This window comes from Microcaecilia unicolor, chromosome 10 (assembly GCF_901765095.1).
Source record: "Microcaecilia unicolor chromosome 10, aMicUni1.1, whole genome shotgun sequence".
Classification (NCBI taxonomy): domain Eukaryota; kingdom Metazoa; phylum Chordata; class Amphibia; order Gymnophiona; family Siphonopidae; genus Microcaecilia; species Microcaecilia unicolor.
The window spans coordinates 161,344,019-161,368,218 of record NC_044040.1 but is presented as its reverse complement, the minus strand read 5'-3'; positions in this window follow the sequence as shown (position 1 = coordinate 161,368,218).

Here is a 24,200-nt window from a genome sequence, read left to right as displayed (position 1 = left end):
GCTTTGCTTCCATTCTTTTTCCATATAGGAATCCTTTGTGTTTATCTCATGCATTCTTGAATTACGTTATTGTTTTTGTCTCTATCACTTCCTGCAGGAGGGTATTCCAGGCATCCACCACCCTCTCCACAAAAAAGTATCCCCTGATGTTACTCCTAAGTCTAGCCCTCTGCAACCTCAATTCACGTCCTCGAGTTCTACCACTTTCTCTTCTCTGGAAAGAAGGGGTGGAGAGTAGACATTCCCACATTATCCAGCTAGCATGGTAGGATTAGCATGTAGTATCTGTATATGACATATTCAGCCACACAATGAAATAAGAGACCTTTTTCATTTAAATCCTCCTTTACATGCAGGAAATGCTTTATCAAAATATTCCCTATAAGTATGCAGGCTGAAGGATTCTGAATATACACAACCTAGCCATCTATATTTTTTCAGCCCCAGGAACAATACATTGCAATAATCTATCCTCGTAACTATGAAGTAAATTAGAGCAGCCAGATCATTTTCTGAGAAGCAGAGCTGTAAATTACAGATTGTTCTAAGTTAAAAATTCATCCGCTCAATAGTCAAATTGACACAAATGAAAAAGATCAAAACCTTTTCCCCTACATACCTCTAAGGTGAAAACAAATTCTGCACAATGCATGTTTGTGAACTTTTTCTGTCTCTATAGACCTCTAGCCTCTGTGTTTTATATTGAAATACAATAATAACCTGTTTTTCAGTTTGCAGAGGAGTATAAGCATTTAGAACTAGATTCTATATATCACACCTAAAAAAACGCACTGCAACGAAATACGCCTAGGTGTATTCTATAAAGTACAGCTAAATGTAGACATACTTTATGGAATAAGTCTAAATTTCTGCACATCCACGCAACTAAATTTAGTCACGGGCAGTTACGCTACGTAAAACTTGGTGTAAATGCCGATGCCTAAATTAGGCACAGACTGGGTGTAGTCTATAACAACGCACATAAATTTTAGAAACGCCCATGACCAGCCCATTCTACGCCTCCTTTTTAACTATGCAACATAGAATTTATGCGCATCACGTTATAGAATATGCTTACACATTTATGAGCATAAATTCTAATTAATGCCAATTAATGTCAACAATTGCTTCTTAAGTGGATATTAACAGCGCTGATTGGCTTAACTAATTAAATTGCATGCACAAATCCAGAATACAACTGGATCTGCATATGCAACTTAAGTCACGCTATATAGAATCTGGGGGTTAGGGGTAAATTCTATAAGTGGCACCTATAAATCGGCACTGAACAATTTACATAGAATAGTCCTATATAGCACGCCTAGAATTATGCGTTTAAATCTAGGCATATTTTATAACTATGCATGTAGATTAATTGTTTTAACAAGCTATTGAGCATTGTTAACAGCTCTTAACAAGCAATAACGAGCACTAATTGACAAAAATTAGAATTTATGTGCATACATTGCTGAGTGTATTTTGAAATGTACTGCACCTAAATTCTAACGCGCACAGGCAAAAAGTGGTGTGCTTAGGGGTGTGGAAATGGGCATTTTGTGGGCATTCCAAAATCTATACATGTTGTTATAAAATATGGGCCAGTGCGAGTAAATCTACATGCAGGAATTTACACCAGCTTTTCAATGGCGTAAATGAAAGTGGGTACATTTAGTCGCATGAACTGCGCCTAAGCTTATTCTAAATACCGTGTGTAATACTGTGTGTAGATTTACTCACAGTATTTATAATACATATAGGCGTAATTGCCTAGCACGCGTTACTTTTAAGTGCCATATATAGACTCGGGACCGTAGGGCATGAACCATGCCTAACTTCAGGCATTGACAAATACACCTGCTAAAAGCTGCTGTAAACGGCACTGCCCAAATTAGGAATAGTTTGGCCAAATTCTGTATTTATGTGTGTAAAATTTTGGAATGCCCCCAAAATGCCCAAGCCATGCCCCCAAATATTTACACGCTTTAGGATTTAGGTGCAGATCATTATAGAATATGAGCCCCACATAAATTCTAATTAAGGCCAATTAACGCCAATACTTGTTTGTTACCCAATTATTGGTGCTGATTGGCTTGTTAAGCAATTAAGTTGTGCACGCAAATCGGCTATGCATGCTGATTTGTGCACGTAATTTTAGTCGCTGTTTATAGAATCCAGTTTATTGTATTGTATTGTATATTGCCTATTTTTTCACGATATCTCCATTTACATTAAAATTTTTGGAATTCTCCCAAATGTGGCCTGCAATTTTCATTTCATATCCATGTCGTTTTGGTTTGGTTTGGTTTTTTTTTGTAAGAATTGCATCTCAATATGAAAAATATCTATTCGAGCATTTTCTTGATTTATAACTTTGAAATACATTTAAAAAAGAAACACTGGCCATGGGCATCCCGAAAATCTGACTGGATAGGGGTGTCCTGACGACTGGGTTGAGAACCTCTGTCCTGGAGTATTCTCTGAGCAGTCTGTTTTTCAGGATATCCACAATGAATATGCTTTTAATAGTTTTGCAGAGCACTGCCTGCATTGTGTGCAAATCTATCACATACATATTCATTGTGGATATCCTGAAAAGCAGACAGGTTGGCAGTTACTTCAGGTCCAGGATCAGCTTGCAAAATACTCCCATAGCAGGAATGAGTGTTAATGTCTACTACCCCAGGGGTTCTGGACTCAGTCCTCAGACAGACTGAGCCAGTCAGGTTTTCAGGACACCCACAGGAAATATGCATGAGCTAGATTTGCATACAATGGAAGCTGTGCATGCAAGTTTATCTCATGCACATTCATTGCGATATCTTTGGAGAACAGGCATACTATCTGAAATGTAAATAAAGAAGCTTTTAAAAATATGATAATGATAGAACATTACATTGTGAATGCTAGAAATAGAGCAAGGTTCCCAAACCTGTCCTGTAGTTTTTCAGCACATCTACAATGAATATGCATGAGATTCATTTGCATGCAAGGCCTCTATTGTATCTAATTCATATTCACTATGGAATTCCCTGAAAAGTCAACTGACTGGCGGTCACCCAGGTCAGGTTTGGGAACCTCTGAAATAGAGAATTAATTTTAATTGCCCTCCCCTGAACCACAAGTGTGAACAATTTGGAAATTTCCATCTCTGTTGTATCTGAAGTCTGATTTAAACAAACAAACAAAAACTTCTCCTTAGACAATGCCAACTAGCATTGCAGGAGTTAAATCTGAATTTGCTTTAGGAATTGGATATATTGGGGAAAAAAATGTGGACTGTAAATATAGTAGGTTTGTTCATGCCTTGACTTCAGAGGATGTGTTTACTCAGCCTTGTTTAGTGGACTGAGTTCCTCTGAGAGAGATAAAGGAAGGGAGAGAAGGGAATTCATATTTCAATACTGGTAGCTATTGATTTCCATTATTGTAGGGTATGTTTAGATCATTTTAGTAATGGTTTGGTTTTTGTGATGCAGTCTTTCTCTCCTCCTTCAACACAGTTGTGGGTGAGATTCAGAAACCACAAACGTTTTACTTCTCATTACCTCTAGCATACCTAGGGTGGGGTGTTGGGGGCGGTCCACCCCGGGTGCCGGCAGCAACGGTGTATGTGGAGCAGGCATGTAGCTGTCGGCTGTGCCGATCCCCTGCCCTAGAACAGGAAGTTGACATTAGAAGGGGCAGGAAACCATCAGAGCTGACAACTACATGTCTGCTCCACACACACCCTTGCTGCCGGCACCCGGGGTGGACCAACCCCAACACTCCACCCTAGGTATACTAGAGGTATGTAATAATGAGTTTTCAGTGGAAAGGAAGCTCTAAAAAGAAAGATGTCATAATAAGAGGCAGAGAGAAAGTAGACTCAGGAGTAACATTAGAAAATAGTATTTCATGGAAAAGGTGGCAGATGAGGGAAACAGCCTCCACTAGAGGAAGTGGTGACTAAACAGAGAAGTTCAAGAAGCAATGGATAAGGGTGGAGGAGCCTTAGTTGTGGAGAACTGAGGAGACAACCGGAGATCAACTGGAGCCTATGGTAATTGCAACATGAAGCTAATAAGAAGTAAAATGTTTGTGGTTTCTGAATCTCACCCAGAACTGTGTTGAAGGAGGAGAGAAAGACTGCATCACAAAAACCAAAACATTATTAAATGATCTAAACATACCCTACAATAATGGAACCTACTCCTTGCACCCCTTTACTTGGAGGAGGTGGTGTGAATTGCCCGGGAGGGGTGTGCGCACTGCCCGGGAAGGTGTGCATGGTCCGCCCTGGGTGCCATATAAAGTAGATACGCCACTGTTAAATACTTTTGAAGTTTCTGAAAATCTAGCCCAGTATCCTGTTTTCCAAACAGTGGTCAAGCAGGTCACAAGTACCTGGCAGAAACCCAAATTGTGGCAACACTCCATACTACAAATCCCAGGGCAAGCAATTGCTTCCTAAGTCTGTCTCAATAGCAGACTATGGACTTTTCCTCCAGGAATTTGTCCAAACCTTTTTAAACCCAGATATGCCAACCGATGTTACCACCTCCTCTGGCAAAGAGTTCCAGAGCTTAACTATTCAATGAGTGAAAAAATATTTCCTCCTAGTTGTTTTAAAAGTATTTCCATGTAACTTCCTTCAGTGTCCCCTAGTCTTTGTACTTTTGGAACGAGTGAAAAATCAATTAACTTCTACTCGTTCTACACCACTCAGGATTTTGTAGACCTCAGTCATATCTCCCCTCATCTGTCTCTTTTCCAAGCTGAAGAGCCCTAACCTCTTTAGCCTTTCCTCATACGAGAGGAGTTCCATCCCCTTTATCATTTTGGTCACTCTTCTTTGAACCTTTTCTAATTCCGCTATATCTGAGTGAAACGAATAATTTTATAATATAATATTTCTCTAGTTAATAATAGAATATGTATTAACCGAAGGAATTACTCAGAGCATGTGGTTGCAAAGAATTACAAAATGAAATGTTCTTATATTCCAATTGTAATTCCAATTCTAATTCGATTCTCTAGTCTTATACATACTTATTCTATTCCAATTAAAGGTAAATTGTTAAGAATAATAATCATGTAAGAATAGAGGGGAATTTTATATACTAAATTCGAATTAATTACATTAACCTGCCCTGTACGTTTTGGAACATGTGCTCAAAGCATGGCACCAAGTTTAAAAAGCGAACACGTGCTATCAGTGTAACTTTAAAAGGTAACGTGCTCAGAGCATTTGGAGCTTGCATGTGAGAACATATGCTTTTCCCAATATAAAGGCCAGATAGTTAACTTTAAAAGAAAATATTTATTTCTAGTACAGGCAAGGTAATAAGTATACAATAGAGAGGTAGTTTTAGAAAGGATCTTTTACCAATGGAAGTATGCTACAAAATAACAGGTTTGATTGTAAATTAAGCTGGATAACTCACATTGATGGAGGCTGCTATGGAGAGTGATGCAGGAGATCCTTGCTGGAACAGAAGGTTTCTTTGTAGATTTGCTGTCTGATGGAGCTTGAAGCAGTTTCTTTTAAGGTGGATGTGATGTCCAGCTTGAGAAGTCAGGATTCTAGCTTGCTTTTAGATTTAATCAATTCAGGGCAGCGGCGACTAGGCCAGGAGCATCAGGAACTCAGGAACAGCCAGGAAGAACTCTCTTCTAAAGAAAGAGCCCCTGCTTTTAAAGTGTCTGAACTGGGCATTAGATTCACGTCATGTGGTTGCCCTTGGTCCAATTGGAAAGCTCCTGGATAGCTGAATCCTGGGCATCTGGCTTTGAGATGGAGCATGGCAACAGGTCACATGCTCAATGACATCACAAGACTTCCTGCCTGGACATCTGCTAGTCCATTGTCTGAGAGTGATTGAGCTTAGATGGGCTTAGTCTTTGTCTGAAAATAGGTGGAGGTGTAGTCTTTTGTTACTGCAGTCTCTGAGATAGCTGTCTATGAAAGGAACATCTGCTGGTCCATTGTCTGAGGGTGATTGAGCTTCTTTTGTCTGATAGATGGGCTTCTGAGTCTGAGTAATAGGTGGAGTTTCACTGTCTTTTGTTCTGTGATTGATTCTTTGGATAGGTGTTGATGGGCTTAGGTAACCACCCAGCTAGTAGTTTTCCAGAGGGAAAAAGGGGAGGGGGGGTAGAGTCTTTGATGCTGTATATTTTATATGATTTAGATCTGATCCAGCAAAATTAATAACTTATATCATGCTACATGAGATATGGTGACCACCTTGAGTCTTTAGCAGACCTAGAAGTTATGCAGCTGCTGATATTCAGTGTAGTACTCGCATACTTAGACTGCATTGTATGTGGTTCTTTCTGCCCAGATAGGTATGTGGACACAAGCAATAAATATCAGCGGTGCCTGTGTATCTTCTGGCTCCACCTTGACTCCACCCCCAGACCCTCTCAGCCCTAACCAGACATGCCGTAGCAGATTTTCAGTGGCACTGTGTGGTTATGTGCTGCAGAATATCTGAGGATGGTCCTCTCAGAGTAGTTTAAGGGCCTTGTTTACTAAGCTGTGCTAGTGTTTTTAGCATGTGCTAAAAATTAGCCTGCGCTAACCGTGTAGATGCCCATAAGAATATTATGGGTATCTATACGGTTAGAGCACACTAATGATTAGCGTGCTGAAAATGCTAGCACGCCTCTAGTGCGGCTTAGTAAACAGGGCTGTAAGTTTCTAAACCATACTGAAGATTGACCTAATAAAATAAAAATAAGCCTGATTAAAAACACTAAAAATAACAGAAATTCATAAAAGAGGTGTTCTAAGGGTGTACAATTAATCAAATCAATTTTAAGTGAAAAATAAAAAAGAATTTAAATGACTCAAAAATTACTAAAAATAAAAGCGGCCTGTGAAGTAGTCTATAGGATGCTGCCTCTTAAGAAAACTCCCTTACAGCGTAAGGGACACCTTAAACCCTTAATCCTGCTCAAGGGGGAAGCAGAGATGCCGAGGGTGGCCTATCCCAATGTTGCAGATTTACCACCACAATGCAGGAGATTGAAGGCCAAATGAGTGAGATTTTTCTCGCGGGGCCCCAACTATGTCTAAAAAATGTTTTGGCAGATGCACATTCCAAAAACTGATATTCCAATCAACAAATAGAAAATAAAATTATTTTTTCTACCTTTGTTGTCTGGTCATTTTATGTTTTTTATTATATTGGTCCTAGTCTTGCTGGCACTTTTCTCTCCATGTCCACCAACCATTTTATCTCTGTGTCCTTATCTATCTGACCCAGCATCACCCTTATCTTCCCTCCATGCTGAGCACCTCTCATTTCTGTGTCCCTATTCCCCATCCCCCATGTGCCACCATCCCTCTCTCTCTCTCTTTTCCTTCCCTTCTGTTTCTCCTGGCTAGCATCTTTCCCCTCTCTTTTCCTCCCCCTGCCCCCCCCCTCTAGGGGTCCAGAAATTGTTCCTCTCTCCCTTGCTTCTGTTCTATCTCCCCTTTGCAGGATCAGCATCTTTCCTCTTCCTTCTTTCCCCACAGGTTCTGGCACCTCTCGCTTTCCTTGTCCTCCCCCCCCCCCCCCCCCCCCACTCCTCTAAAGCCCTGCAACTCTTTTCTTCTCCGTGTCATCTTTCTCTCTCACTTTTTCACTGGATCTCTCTTCCCTACCTGTCCAGCACCTCTCTCCCTCCTTGCCCCCCACCTATGATGCAGCACCCCTCACTCCTGCCCCCCCATGCAGCACCTCTCACTCTTGCCCCCCCCCCGATACAGCACCTCTCATTCTTGCACCCCCCCATCCCATGCAGGCACCTCTCACTCCTACCACCCCCCATCCCATGTAGGCAATTTTCATTTCTACCCCCCCCCCCCATCCCATGCAAGCACCTCTCACTCCTTTCCCCCAGCCCAAGCAGGCACCTTTCAATCTTGCCCCATGTAGGTAGCTCTCACTTTTGCAGGCACCTCTCACTCCTGCCTCCCATCCCATCCCATGCAGGCACCTCTCACTCTTGCCCTCCTCCCACCATTCCAAGCAAGCACCTTTCACTCCTGCCTCTCCCATCCCATGTAGGCACCTCTCACTTCTGCTCGCTCCATCCCATGCAGGCACCTCTCACTCCTTTACCAGTTCTCAAACTGTGTATATAATCTTTGCACTTGATGCATCATTTGGTGCAGAAATGGTATCAACAGACTATTAAAAAAATAACACGGTTGTAAAACTGCAACGATTATATAGAGTTGAGAACTGGTGCCTTTGCTCTATGATTTGTAGTTTATTGGTTTATTACATTTATATACCACTCTTTATAAGTAACAGCAGTCTTTAATCTTCATAATCACAAATATTTCCTGTAAGGAAATGTACACCTAAATATTTGTTTTGTTAGTGCCAGTTGGGGCACTTTCCCATTGAACTGAAGGCCAAGACCCCAGACCTATTCAGCCCCATAGAATAGGGTAAGTCACCCCTATGTGAGGGGGTGTGAATATCCATCGGCAGCGCCTCTTCTACCCTGGCCAGCAGCTCTCTTTCCTCCATCTCCTTTTCCTCATGCTCTGAAAGCCCAGGACCATGTGCAGGGGATCCTGCTTGAAGCAGACCAAGTTTACACTGCAGCCCATGCAGGATCAGCTCAGATAGAGCCTCGCCACTGGCTCCCACTTCTTACTTGATTTGTCGTTGCCCCTCCTCTTTCCTTAGTGCAGGAAGTCCAGGCTGGAGGGTGAGCTCCAGCCCGGGATCCAGTATCCCTCCATCTGTCTATGTGTACTGTTGAGCAGCAGAGATCTCCAGCTACTGTTGCCCATGCCAACTCCACAGTTTAAAGTGGTGGCTATGACTACTCTCACGGTAGTCTCGTGAGAGTTCGTTGCCACCATTTTAAACTGCAGAGCTGGCAGAAAAAATAGCAATGGGGGGGGGGGGGGGGTCACTGTTGACTGACTAGATGCCAAAGTCACTTCCTCTCAATATATGAAAAGAGGGGGGCTTTGGCATGTGAAATGGAGTCCAGGGCCCAATGCGTTTGACTTTGTATGCCTATGAAAGTGGCACAGGAGGGGTGGAGCCAAGACAGCATGACCCAGGAAGTATAAAAGGCTGGGCTAGAGCTAGGTTACGGAGGTTCAGAGGGAAGCAGTGATGCCTCCACCCTGAAGCTGAGAAACTGCAACCACTACGTTCACGTAGGCCAAGTTTAGCTTTGATCTGGCCGGCTGCAGGCCAGCCTTTCATGCCTGCTAGAGACTGTGCAGATAACTCTGGATCCAGGAACCTGGGCAGCAGGGCCACCGAGAGACAGAGCCGGGCCCGAGACAAAACTGGACTGCCACAAGCTACCCCCCACTTGCGCCTCCCCCCTATTTGCACCACTGCCCACTCCCACACTCACACCACCGCTCATGCATCTTTTTGTCTTTGCCTCCAAGGGGGGGGGGGGGGGGGTCCACACTGGCAAGTCGCTTCCTATATGCCTGCTCCCACAGTCTATCCTCTCCTGCTCCTGTCCGTGCTGGGAGTCAGGACTCGGATGATTGCATTAATGCGATAGCATGCTAATGCAAACATCCGGGTCCTGGACAGCACGCAGGAGTAGGGGCGGATAGATCCAGAAGCAGGCAGCAAAAAGAAGGTTGCCAGCACTGGGCCTAGGCCTGGGCCCCCCCCCCCCCCACCTTGGAGGCCAGCCCCGGGTAATTTTACCCCCCTGCCCCCCTCCCCCTCTCAGCAGCCTTGCTGGCCAGAGACTAGTAAGAATTGCTGCTGAGGATCAGGCCACCCGAGGACACTGTTATATTTACAAAACTAGTTTGAATGTTGATTCCTCCCTTCCTGTGAGGTAAACAGGATCCCTTTTCAGATACCTTTAATACACATTGTTTGTTTTCACTGCAACTTGCTGAGTGTGTGTGGTTTGTCTTACCTGGACCCTTGGCCCTCCTTTGTTCACTCAGGCAAAAAATAAAAAGTAGCATTGTTACCTTAAAAGAGGTCCTCAGAACACAGTAGTAACATAGTAGATGATGGCAGAAGAAGACCAACAAATGCAATTTACTGTTAAATCAGTGTAATTCTGATTCTCCTTGATTCAGCTATTTAAATTGTGATTTTGGCACCAAAAAAGCCATGATGACATGACATCGGGTCAAAAAATATAATTTGAAAAAAAAAAAAACCACCTTGGGCCCTTTCACCAAACTGTGGTAAAAAGTGGTCTTAGTGTTCTTTTAGTTGATCATTCCTGTGCGTTAAGGCTATTTTTACTGCTGGGGTAAAAAGGCCATTTCTTTCTAATTTTTTTATATTAATGACCTCACACTAATTAATGACCTCAACACTTCTTACGAGAAGAGATGCTGTCAGGTTCCTACCAACGCTACTAGCCCCCTGGTTTTAAGGGTAACATTTTGCTTTGATTGGTATTTACAGTAGCAATATGTGATGTAATTGATGTCCTTTAAAAACAATATATTGTGAAGACCACACTCAGCATGTCTGTATAGACTGGTCTTTTGGTTGATAGGGCCCCTGTTGAAGGCCTGCGTGCTGAAATACAGCCCGTGTCGGGCATATCTTGTCAATGCATCTTGCATATTGTATCTGAGGAATAAAATTCTGCCACTGGCTATCTTAGAACTTGTTTATGGTGACTTGCACTCTTCTGTTGTGTCAGCGTTGTTCTGTGGAAGGATTGGTTTCTTGTTTTTGTTTTGGGTTTTTTTTTCAACTCTGTCTTTATCTTTGGAAGAATAGCCTATAGAATGGGATACAAGACATTAGTCTAAACACTAAGCTATTTTAGATGTATTCTCACCTTCTTTTTCCTGCTGATTATATCTATCCTTATATACAAGTCATCTTATTTTTGCATTTACCTTGTTGCATTATTTTGCAACCATGAGACCAGATGTGATCATTCCAAGACCTGTTTAGTTCACAAATGCACATCAGTATTTCACCTTTTCCCACTCAGTCGTACAATATTCTCTTGAATTCCTCTGCTAAAATGACATCCCTACCGAATGAAATGCAGCTAAATGTCTCATCTGCCACAATTCAAAGTCGACTGAGAGCTCTTAAAGTTTTCAGCCAATTTGCTAGTAAATGAAATTTACAGAATGTGAAATCTAAAAGATATTGTACATGTGTAGACTGCAAAAGAAGTGCAGATATATTTGTATATCTGAAGCTTGAAACTGAGGAATGGGAGACTATATAACTTGGAAGACAGGAAATGAATGGAAGAAAATGAAGGTCTTGTCAGTTTGTTCTAACATTTTTATTCATTGTGTCATATAATCAGAGTTTTAACAGAGACAGCTTGATGAGTAATGACATAGAAAACTCCAGTGGAGCAGAAGTATAAAGGCAGCACACAAAAGTCAATAAACATTGATATTCAGTGCTGTGCTCATGTAATATTTTTACTCAATACATTGAGAAATCAGGTTCAAAATAATTTTAAACTTAAAAGTGTAGCATAAATGTTTAAAATAACATGTGAAGGGCAAGTCTAAAATAGAGCACTTACATATATGTGTCTTAGGTAAGGCTGCCAACTGGATCCAGATTTAGAGACAGGGTTGATCCAATCCTGGGTTTACCCCAGTGCAGTGCATGTAGTCTTGATTTTTCTAGGGCGTGCAATGGGAAAAATCAGAACTACAAGTCCCTGCATGCAACAGGGTAATCCTAGGCCTGTATCAACCCTGTCCTGCAAATCTGGATCCAGTTAGCAGCCTTAGTCTTACGTGCATAAATATACAGAATACTGACACTGGTGCCCGAATGTGCACACTTATACATGTAAACAGGCACTATGAGCATAACGTACGTTAATCCAATGTAAAATGTTTTCAGAGCTGCTAATGTAATTCAAAGGAAAGTTTTCTGTGTTCACTCTTTTTATTATTCGTGGGTTAGCACCTTGTGTAAAATGTCTTCTGTGCTGCTAATGTAATTTGGAGGAAAGTTCTCTGTCCTGTTGTGAATCACGGTGGACCTTTCTAGGGGATATAGTAGTATATAAACAATAAATTGATATTGATATTGATTTTTAGTAAAAGGCCCCTACAATTATAGACTTGAAGTATGGCTCTGCCTGGAACCCAGATCCATCAAGTAGGGCCAAAAACTGAGTATCATCCTCATGAGATGAAGAGTAACCAAATGTTAGAAGTTGCAATCAAGTATTCAGAAGCCTGGATCTGAGACTTGCAAAAAGTTTAGCCAGAGCCTGTACTGAAGCAGGTCCCACAGCTGGAGCAGGGACAGAAATCATAGGGGCCCTTTTACTAGGCCGCATAAGTCCCTACGTGTGCCCAATGCGTGCCAATTCTGAGTTACTACCCAGCTACCGCATGGTCCTTGTGGTAAATTCATTTTTCATGCGAGTCCACTACGCGTGTCCGAAAAATATGTTTTTATTTTCTGGCGCGCATAGGTTATTACCGCCCGGTTACTGCGTAAGAATTTACTGCTAGATCAATGGCTGGTGGTAAGGTCTCAGACCCAAAATGGATGCGCGGCAATTTTCATTTTGCCGCATGTCCATTTTCGGCTAAAATTTTTAAAAAGGCCTTTTTTACAGGTGTACTGAAAAATGGTTCTGCGCACGTCCAAAACCCGTGCCTACACTACTGCAGGCCATTTTTCAGCGTGCCTTATTAAAAGGCCCCCGTAGTAAATAGGAGTGTATAGCCCCTCCCCCCCCCCCCCCCCCCCCAATTTTCATTTTGTGGTATGTTCTGTGCAATTTACAGAAACTTTAAATTTTTTCAGGTTTTCTCTTCATTTTTTTTGTTTGTTTTAGGAGTAATGTACTTGGTGGTGCACAATCTTTTGGAAAGAGTGCACAGTGTTCATAAAGAGTGCCTAATGAATTTTTTCCCTTGACATATCTCTCCCCCACCCTGTAATCACCCACACGTTAGTCATCAATCCTCTGTACTTTCACCACTGTAATGTAATGTAATCTGAAATTCACTTGTATTTTATGGCAATGCCAAATTTACTTTGCCTTCACTCTGTCTGTAGTGTTAACTCCTGAATGCTAGGCAACAATTGCATTTAGGCCATTAAAAGGCATCATCTTCTATTTTTGTATGTTGACTTTTATTTCCGTGCATTCAGGTGGACTAACATGTCTATCACACTGCTTTCTCCTCTGACTAAGCGTAGGAAATCTCATCGCTCATGCTTCATGCATGGGGGATCCTGTACATCCTGCTACCAGCACATCTTCTAAGAAGACATCTTCTATTGCAGGAGGGACTGTGGAAGACAGGAGAGCTAGATTGAATCCTGAGATTGTTGATGACTTCTTATTCATCCACAGATTAAAAAATCATAACAGTGCTTCATTGGGCATATTTCTCCCCTCTAGGGCATACAGAACTGGTTCTATTTTGTACCCCTGGACATTGTAACAGGGTGGAGTAGAATTCCTTGGGATAGTAGAAATCAGCTATTGTTGGGTTTGGAAGGGTAGAGGGTGAAGGTGAGGAGGGTTATTTATACCTGCTCACTGTTCTTAATGTTTTTTTTATTTGTAATTTATGCACAACAGTTGCACAGCATATTGTTCCTTTTTACACTTTAATAAAAAGATTTAAATATAAAATCATAATTGTTCGAGGCTTCTACAGATGAGGACAGAGCCCATGGGGACAGAGCGGGAATGGGGACAGAACCTGAAGGGATGGGGACAGAGACAGAGCCTTCGGGTACAGGGTGGGGTGGTGATGGAGACATAACCCATGGGGACAGAGCAGGGACGTGGACAAACTTTGTTCTCTATGACACACCTAACCAATCAGGTTTTCAGGATTACCATTTTGAATATGCATGAGATAGATATGCATGCAACAGTATTCACTATTTGCAAATTTATCTTATACATATTCATCATGATAATCCTGAAAACCTGGGAGCCCTTTTACTAAGCCTACGTGCCTACATGAGCCCAATGTGCATCGATTTGGAGCTACCATCCAGCTACTGCGTGGCCCTTGAGGTAATTTCATTTTTGACATGTGTCTGCTACTCACGCCGGAAAATAATTTTTATTTTCTGGTGCGTGGCAGAAACCGGGTGGTAATTGTCATTCTACGCGCTTAGATGATTACTGTATGGTTAACACCTGAGACCTTACCACTAAGTTAATGGCTGGAGGTAAGGTCTCAGACCCAAAACGATGCACGCCAATTTTTATTTTGCTGCATGTCCATTTTTGGCAAAAAAAATTTTAAAAGGCCTTTTTTACAGGCACGCTGAAAAATGGATCTGCGCATGCCCAAAACACACACCTACACTAGCGCAGCCCATTTTTCAGTGCACCGGACCCCCCAATTTGCTAGGTGTGCCTCCAGCACTGCTCTAATCTGATTCAGAAGCTCTTCAGGGAGTTCAGTGGTCAATCAATAAACATATCATGATCCAGGGTCCTTTCCTTGCAGGGAAGGAAGACAGGATTTCAAGGTCTTTATGCTTGTGGAAAAATGTCTGCACTTCCCAAACAGCCCCCCCCCCCCCGTAAATCATTTGGGATGGGTATGTTCCAAAAGAACAAGTCAGAAAAGTACTACTACTACTACTACTATTTAGCATTTCTATAGCACTACAAGGCGTACGCAGTGCTGCACAAACATAGAAGAAAGATAGTCCCTGCTCAAAGAGCTTACAATCTAAAAAGCATCAGAAATAACCTTTTTATTGATCAAACTTCAGAAGTTCAAATCAAAAAACAGTACAAATAATCCACAGAGATAGTTCAAATCAAGCCCACAAATTTTCAGCATCACTACCTGCATCAGGGGCATATAAAAATTTCTGACAGGACAGTCCACCTATATGGGAAAAAAACATGAGAGTAATTTTGAAACTAAATGATAACTCAATGTCATTAAAAACAATGTAAATAGTGCCACCCCAACCACACACACCCACAATTTTTCCAAGACTTGATAGTACTAGCCTCAATGAGCATTGTAAACCATAAAATAATTATAAGCCCCTAAAAAACATACTCTTAAGCAAGGGCAGATAGTGGAGGAGTGGCCTAGTGGTTAGGGTGGTGGACTTTGGTCCTGGGGAACTGAGGAACTGAGTTTGATTCCCACTTCAGGCACAGGCAGATCCTTGTGACTCTGGGCAAGTCACTTAACCCTCCATTGCCCCATGTAAGCCGCATTGAGCCTGTCATGAGTGGGAAAGCACGGGGTACAAATGTAACAAAGAATAAAGAAGCATACATAAAAGCATATAAGTTTAAGAAACAGCACTACATCACAAAACTAAAACTAAGCACTAATAACATGAATTGAATTAAATTGAAACTAAGTTCAACTTACCACTTTGTTCAGAAAGGTAAAACAAAACATATCTGCAATCTCCACCAGAGCTCATGGTGGTCACTTTCTAGATGGATCCACTAGGGCACGAGCAAGTGGGGATCACTCCTGCCTGGGCTACCCCAGTGGACCACCAGGGCTGATAAGATAGGCCTTGGAAGGGGACTACAATTGGGTGGCTGTGTTTGTGTTGAGGGGGGAGAAGGGGGAGAGTTGGGGGGTGTCTGATGTGAGAAGGAGGATTTGGGAGGTGACCTGATGTCAGCAGAGGGCACAGGAGAGGTTCAGATGTCAGTGGGAGCAATTCAGGAGGGGTTTGGTGTGTGTGTGTGTGTGTGTGTAAGTGTGTGTGTGTGTGTGTGTGTGTGTGTGTGTGTAAGTGTGTGTGTGTGTGTGTGTAAGTGTAAGTGTGTGTGTAAGTGTGTAACCCACTTCCTGGATGAATATTGGCCAGGACCTGCATGAGTTTGGGCAGCCAGCAGCTGTCTGGCCAGACCTGCTTTTTCAATGCTGGTGCCCACACATGGCCTTGCACTGAATATCTGGGACTACTTCTGCCCATGGCAGTCAATATGCTGATGCCTACCAGATGAATATTGACTGGACAATATTTAATTCAAACATATTTTTCCTTTCTTTCTGTAATAAATGTCTTTCTATATCACCACTTCATCATAACATTGGAAAAACTTGTATTATGTACAGGGCTTTTTTTGAGGGGGTACTTGGGGGTACTGAGTACCGGCACCTTTTCCACTGTCTGCTAAAATTGACCCATGAAAGAGCTCAGGCTCTACACACCAATTCTGCCTTGCCATAGATTCTGTGACTGATTGCAGGAGTCCTGGCTATTGTGGGGTGGGTCCCTCAGTAATCACCCCACCCCTGAAGGGTGACCTGGCATTTGAGTACCAGCACCTTTTTTGCTAGAAAAAACATTATGTATATACTTCTTCAAAACCACATCCTTGTTTCGAATTTCTTTTTTGTATTTCCAATATATAGGGGGCAATTCTTTAAAGTGACGTCTAGAGTTAGGTGCCACTTAGCTGCATCAAAGGCGCCATTAATGGAAGATGCCATTCCATAAGGTAGTGCCTGAGGGGCCCTTTTACTAAAGGGTTGGTGCGTGGCAATCCAGAACTACTGCTGGGCTACTGCAGGAGCCCGGTGGTAGTTTCCATCCCCAGCGTGTGCCATTTCAATGGGTGGCATAACTGCTTCCCCCAAAATGGCAAAGTGGCAAGTGGTTCATTTACCACACAGCCATTTCTTTTCCAGCAAAAAAGACAGCCTTTTACTTGCTGCAGTAAAAGGGGGCCTCAGTGCGCATCAAAAACACGCTGTGATGCTAGTGCAGGCCCCCTTTTACCGCAGCTTAGTAAACACACCATCAACACACCAAAACTAAATCTACCAATCTCGGATACCCTAAAAATTCTGGGAGTCACCATTGATCGGCACCTAACACTTGAGAATCATGCAAAAAATATAACCAAAAAGATGTTTCACTCAATGTGGAAATTAAAAAGAATAAGACCATTTTTTCCAAGGACCGTCTTCCGTAATTTGGTACAATCACTGGTACTCAGTCATCTGGACTATTGCAACTCACTCTACGCTGGCTGTAAAGAACAAATACTCAAAAAACTCCAGACAGCCCAAAACACGGCGGCCAGACTAATATTCGGAAAACCAAAATATGAAAGTGCGAAGCCCCTACGAGAGAAACTACACTGGCTCCCACTCAATGAACGAATCACGTTCAAAGTATGTACCCTCATTCATAAAATTATCCATGGAGCCGCCCCAGCCTACATGTTGGACCTAATAGACCTGCCACCCAGGAATGCAAAAAAATCTTCTCGAACATTCCTTAATCTTCATTTCCTCAACTGCAAAGGTCTGAAATACAAATTAATACACGCCTCTACCTTCTCCTACATGAGCACGCAACTCTGGAACGCGTTACCACGCTATTTGAAAGCGACCTATGAACTGGCCAACTTCCGTAAACTACTAAAGACTCATCTCTTTGAAAAGATATACCACAAAGATCAAAACATGTAAAATCTCCAAATACACCCAGAAACGTCGTAACGCGTCTAATGTCTTACAATGTCTCTGCTACACCACTATTTTGTATTTCTAATGTCTGATAATGTTTTCTTTAATACCACTATCTTGTATTTCTAAGGTCTAATAATGTCTTCTGTAATACCACTATCTTGTACTTCATGACCATGTAACCCAAAATCCTTCTGTAAAACCAAATGTATATCCTCTTCTCATTTCCAGTATCCATGATGTATTGTAAGCCACATTGAACCTGCAAAGAGGTGGGAAAATGTGGGATACAAATGCAATAAATAAATAAATAAGTGCCGTGGAGGGGCATAATTGAATGAAAACGTCTATCTCCATGGGTGTTTATCTCCGAGAACGCTACAAACGCATACTTTTTTCCATTATCGGCGAAAGGCGCCCATCTCTCCTCGGCCGATAACCACACCCCAGTTCCACCTTCGCCACGCCTCCGACACGCCCCCGTCAACTTTGTACGCTTCCGCGATGGAGTGCAGTTGAAAACGTCCAAAATCGGCTTTCCATTATACCGATTTATTCGTTTTTGTGAGATAAACGTCTATCTCCCGATTTAGGTCGAAATCTAGGCGTTTTTCTCTTTCAATTATAAGGTGGATAGGGTTCCTTTTACTGTTAAAAAGTGGCTTTAGCATGCAGGAAAGACCCGCGTAAGGGCACTCTAAGGCCACTTTTTACCACAGCCAGAAAATGGCCGATTTTCCTGTTTTTGAATTAATGGCCGTGTGCTAATGTTGATTTTAGCATGCAGTCATTAAGAAAATTAGTGCATCAGCACATACCAACATGTATTTTGTAGGTGGTAAGGACTCATTCGCTATTCCTGCATTAATCAGTTATGTTTATTTATTGGCGCAGAAATGCCCCCTTCCATAAAAATTAAGGTTCCAGGTGTAGTTTATTTGATTACCCTCTTAGGGTCATACCATCAAAGCGGATTACATACAATAAAATCTATATATATAAAAGGCAACCCCAACGTTCTATGAAGCCTCCAGCCGGAAGTGTGAAGCGCCAAAGATATCCGGTTTCCCCATTAGTGAAGGAAAACAGCACAGCACGAAATCCCTCTCTCTGTAACAGTGAAGGACTCAGAGGGGGGAGGAGAGAGATGCCCTCACTCTCTCTGTAACACAAACACAGCACAGCAGGAAACTTAACACTGAAGGACTGGACTCGGAGGGGGGAGGGGGAGGGAGAGAGGGCAGAGGGCAGGGACACTCCCACATGCACACTCTGAAGAAAACCTTGCTAGCCCCCGTTTCATTTGCATCAGAAACGGGGCTTTTTTACTAGTATGTCATAAAGAAATTATATTGTACAGAGAAAAAGTAAACAGCAGAGCATCCATATATTTCTATTTCTGTTATGTTCCAGTAGACCGCGAGGTTGAAGCAAACCACACCATACATAGGCCCAAATCATGTATGAAAAGCTAAATTAAATAAATGTGTCTTCAACATTACTTTTAACCTAGAAAAATACCCTCTGTACGTAATGACAGAGGGAGTGCATTCTACAGTGTTGGACCAACTACACTGAACAAACATGCACGGTATGTACTTAGAGGAATATCACAAATAGCAGGTATTGCCAACAAACGCTGTTGACTAGAGCGCAAAGCCCTTGCTGGAACACAGGGCTGAAGACAGGAAAACAAACATAGAGGAGAACTCAAGTGAAGAATCTTACAAATCATTATCAAAATCTTATAAATAATTTGGTATTCCACTGGGAACCAATGTTCAAGTTGCAACACTGGGGTCACGTGATCAAATTTTTTTTTACATTGTGAAATAATTTTTCCACAGTGTTTTGAATTAATTGCAACCATTACGTTTTTAGCAAGTGGTTTGGGCGCGCAGATCCAAACTTACTGCAGGATGCATGAATATGTCCCGTGGTAAGCCCTTTTTTTTTTTTTTAATTATTTTATTTATTAATATATATCATTATTTCACAACAAATTATGAATATGTAATAGGCATTAACAAGGAAATATAAAAGGAATAACTTTAAGGCCTATTCGTCCACAAATTAAGAAATTGGTTCCAAGAATCAAGAAATATAGATAACAAAAGGCAATAAAAGAAAAAAAAAAAAAAAAAAACACCAGTTGCTACCTCGGGGTTACTGATCCCAGCCTGCTATTTTATGGAAAGCATACAACATTCATATCTACTCTAGCGTCGAGAAATTCTTTTAACTGTTTAGGGTCAACAAATTGAAACTGTTTACCCTCAAGCATTAAATTGCATATACAAGGAAATCGTAGTACAAAATTTATTCCCAATGCCAATGCTCTAGGACGCAGTTCCAAAAAGGCCCTGCGTCTAGCTTGGGTAGGCCTTGAGAGATCAGGAAAAACACGGACCTTTGAACCCATAAACAGGTTTTCTAAGTGTCTTAAAGAAAGTCTTAATATTGCATTGCGGTCAGGCTCCAATACAAAAGTAACAAGCATAGTAGACCTCTGGGTAATAATCTCCAGTGAGCTCTCAAGGAATGAAGTCAAATTCATTCCATCCCCCACCGCTGGGAGGTTTCCACCACGCCCCTGTGGGTTCCAGATGTAATAGGCCCTTGTTATGGGGGGCAATGAATCCTTGTCCATTCCAAGAATGTCCACCATATATTTCTTGACCATTTCAACAGGTGAAATTAAAGGTGACTTAGGGAAATTTAGAAACCTAAGATTAAGTCTCCGAATCTGATTCTCCAGGTATTCTGTTCGTTTATGAAGAAAAATATTGTCCTTAACCAAAGCAGTCTCTAAAGTTCCCATCTCTTGCAATTTGGTATTTAAATTTTCCAGTTTCGAGGCCTGCTGCGCAGATACCTGTGCTTGGAGTAGCGCAGCTTCTGAAATAGTTCTTATATTATCAGTGTTCTCTTTTAATGTAGGTTGCATAGAGATTTGAATATTGTGTACCATATCCCATAGTGACTCTAATGTCACAATTGCTGGTTTAACCACGCCAGAAATTCCAGGAAGGGACTGAACTTGAGCACCAACCTGAGATAGTTTAGAAACAATTTCTAAGGGAAGTACCTGTAAAACTGATTGAAAAAGTGCTTCTTTCGGTTGGAGTTCAAATTCTATCGCCGCAGACCTTCCCTCGGGCAGGCTGGATTGAACAGCTTCATTCTCTTTCCTTGCCTGGGCTGCCAGCAATTCCCTTCCGGGTTGAGGCGGAGCAATGCGCTCTACAGGGCTCAAGGAAGCCCCGTTGGCGCTCTCAATCGACGCCGATGCGTCGAGAGCGGCAGAGGGGGTCGAAGTTCCCCGAGGTCCCGGCTGCTGCTTTGGAAACTGCAGAGTCGTCTGCCGTAACGCCGAGGACGCCTCAGGAGCCGAGGAATGCTCCTTAACTTTCCCCCTCCGTTTCCCCATCGAAGAGGTTACAGAGGCAGCGAAACCAGCAAAAAAACAACGGAGTCACCTCAGCAGCTAACTCAGGTGCCTCCGGTCAGAGCGCCATCTTGGAACCGTGGTAAGCCCTTTTAAGTTGCAGTAAACATGCGTTAGCACTTACCACATCTTAGTAAAAGCACCCCCTTAGTATCTAACTGCAAGGGATGGTGCACATGTAGGCAGAGCATGGGCAGAGCATGGGCATTTCTCCTGGGTAAGTGTGTAGTTTATAGAATTGTAAAGCTAGGTGTGTCACTGTGCACACTTAGCCATACTGGCTTATGCTGCCATTGAGCTGGCATAAGAGGGCACGGCTAAACATGGACGCACCAATGCTGACTTACACCAGTATTCTATAATGGACTCATGGCATCAAGATTCCATTATAGAATTAACACTAAGGGGCCCTTTTACTAAAAGGTTGGCAAGCGCCAATCTGGAACTACCGCCAGGCTGCCGCAGGAGCCTGGAGGTAGTTCCCACCCCCAACATGTGCCAATTCTGGCGCTACAGAAATATTTTCTATTTTTGTAGCATTAGTACTTACCCAGTGGTAATCACTGCCCGGTTACCACTGGGTTAGCGCGGGAGCCCTTACTGCCATCTCAATGGGTGGCATGCCCCTCCCCCCGAAATGGCCGTGTGGTAAGTGATTCACTTACCACACAGTCATTTCTTTAAAAAAAAAAAAAAAGAGACAGCCTTTTACCTGCTAGGGTAAAAGAGGGCCTCAGCATGCATTAAAAAATGCTCTGATGCTAGCGCAGACCCCCTTTTACCGCAGCTTAGTAAAAGGACCCCTAAGTGCAGGGCATTGTAGCACCTAGACTGAGGAACCAGTTTATAGAACTGCTCCCATAGTGAGTTGCATGGACAAATGATAACAGATAATATTTTAAGTATTACAATCAGAAAATCATGTAACTTCTATTTTGATATCCCAGGAATCACAAGGCAATTTGTAACAATCATCTGCTTGCAAAAGGAAAACTTTCCACAGTTAAATTGCCCTATCTCCTTAACTATTTTTGTGGTAGCATCATGGCTAAAGGGAATTTGTTGTACAAATTCTAGCCTCCAGTATGTGCTATCAATAAAGATGTATCTTTAAAACAATCTAGCTTTGTATTTTCCCTCAGATTCTATATAGGGCACCTAGAGATCCGTGCCAAAATCCATGTGGATTCTATAACAACACACGTATCTTAACAAGCTAATGAGTGATGAAAACAGCACTTAACAAGCAATAATGAGCACTAATTAGAATGTACGCACATAACTCGCTAAGCGTATTCTGAAACAAAGTGCGCTGAACTTCTAATGCACGTAGGCAAAAAAGAGAGTGCAAATAGTAACAGAAAAAGATCTGCACGGTCCATCCAGTCTGCCCAAAAAGATAAACTCATATGTGCTACTTTTCGTGTATACCCTACCTTGATTTGTACCTGTCCTCTTCAGGGCACAGACCGTATAAGTCTGCCCAGCACTATCACCGCCTCCCAACCACCAGCCCCGCCTCCCACCACTGGCTCTGGCACAGACCGTATAAGTCTGCCCAGCATTATCCCCGCCTCCCAACCACCAGCCCCGGCACAGACCGTATAAGTCTGCCCAGCATTATCCCCGTCTCCCAACCACCAGCCCCACCTCCCACCACCAGCTCTGCCACCCAATCTCGGCTAAGCTCCTGAGGATCCATTCCTTCTGAATAGGATTCCTTTATGTTTATCCCACGCATGTTTGAATTCCGTTACCGTTTTCATTTCCACCACCTCCCGTGGGAGGGCATTCCAAGCATCCACTCTGTGGTTACACCTTTGAGTGTGCAGTATTATCAAGGGTAAGGAAATGAGGGGGAGGGAAAGTACTGCATGGACGAGAAGGGGCTCTTTGGGTTGGGGTACTAATAAAGATAATTTATGAGGAGATATGTTACTGGTTGGGATAGAACAGATAGAAAGGGGTTGGGAACCATTCAAGGGAATTTCAATGGAGGGAGGGTTGGGGGATGGGATGACCCATCCTTAGAACATTGATATAGGTGGGGAAATGGGCATTTTGTGAGTGTTCCAAAATTTATGCACGTAGTTATAGAATATGGCCCAGTGCGCATAAATCTACGTGCCGGAATTTACGCCACATTTTCTTTGGTGTAAATGGATGCATGTAGTTTTAGGCACTGAGATATCAACTTAAGTGTATTCTATACACCACACCTAAATCCAGGCACAGATTATAGCATACGCTTAGTCAGCACTGATTTCCACACCAATTATTTTAGGCGCCATAAATACAATCTCTCCCTATATGCCAATGTTCGTCATTATCGTCATAAGATTACATGTGAGGTGGATAGTGCAAACTGCTTGAGAAACATCAACAGATGTATTCTTATATAGTAAGAATTTTCTATCTACACACCTTGCCCTGTAATAGGATTTTTAAATACATTTCCGTAAGTAACCTCTCTCTTCAAATCTTTTGTACATATTGTAAACAATGCTCCTACTGGCTAAGTCCGTGAAGCCTCCTCACCACCAGCACCGAGCTCTCTGTTTTCCTCTTTATGTGTTTCTTCTTCTTTCTTGGGCCTGTTTTTGGGATTTGCAACCCAGCCCCCTTTTCTTCAACAGCTCCTCGGCTGTTTTAAACCCAGTCCAATTACAGCCAGGGTTCTCTCAGCACAGCTCAATAAAGTCAGGCTGTTTCTAACACAGTCCAATTACAGCCAGGCTTCTCTCAGCACAGTTCAATGGAGCTAGGCTGTTTCAAACACAGTCCAAGTACAGCTCAATAAAGTCAGGCTTTGCGCGGGCTCAAAGCCTTGGGTCCCACCCTCTGGGTCAGTCTCTGTTCTCCTGACCTCCTCCCGCATTTGACCCAGGCCTCTCCCCTATACCTCCAGTGCTGGCTGAGCCATAGCCAAGAGCTCCATGGGTTCGTCTAAGACCAGCTCAGCCTCCTCTTGCTCCATCATCTCTGGTTCCTTCTCCCCTTCTCCTTCAGTAGCCCAGTCCATTTTCTCCTCCCCCCCCCACCCCTTTTCCAGCTGATTACACTTTTCTTCATTAACTCTGCTAGGCTGCTTTTCCTTCTCCTGCCACCGGTTCCACCACCTCCTCCACCAGGTGGGAGAATCAGCTTTTCCTTTTCCCTGGCAGCCCTCTTCTGGAGCTCCTTGGTTCTGCACCCTACTTCTCCTCCCCCGGAGCTCTCCTGTGGCCTTCTGGGAGTTGTAGTTTCCCATCTTTATGTCCCTTTTGGGCAAAACCTGAGCATCCCTAGGGTCTTCCCTCCTACCCTCCGGCTCTCTTTTCTCCGGTGGGTAGCTGGGGTCCCTCTTCCTTTCGGCATATTCCT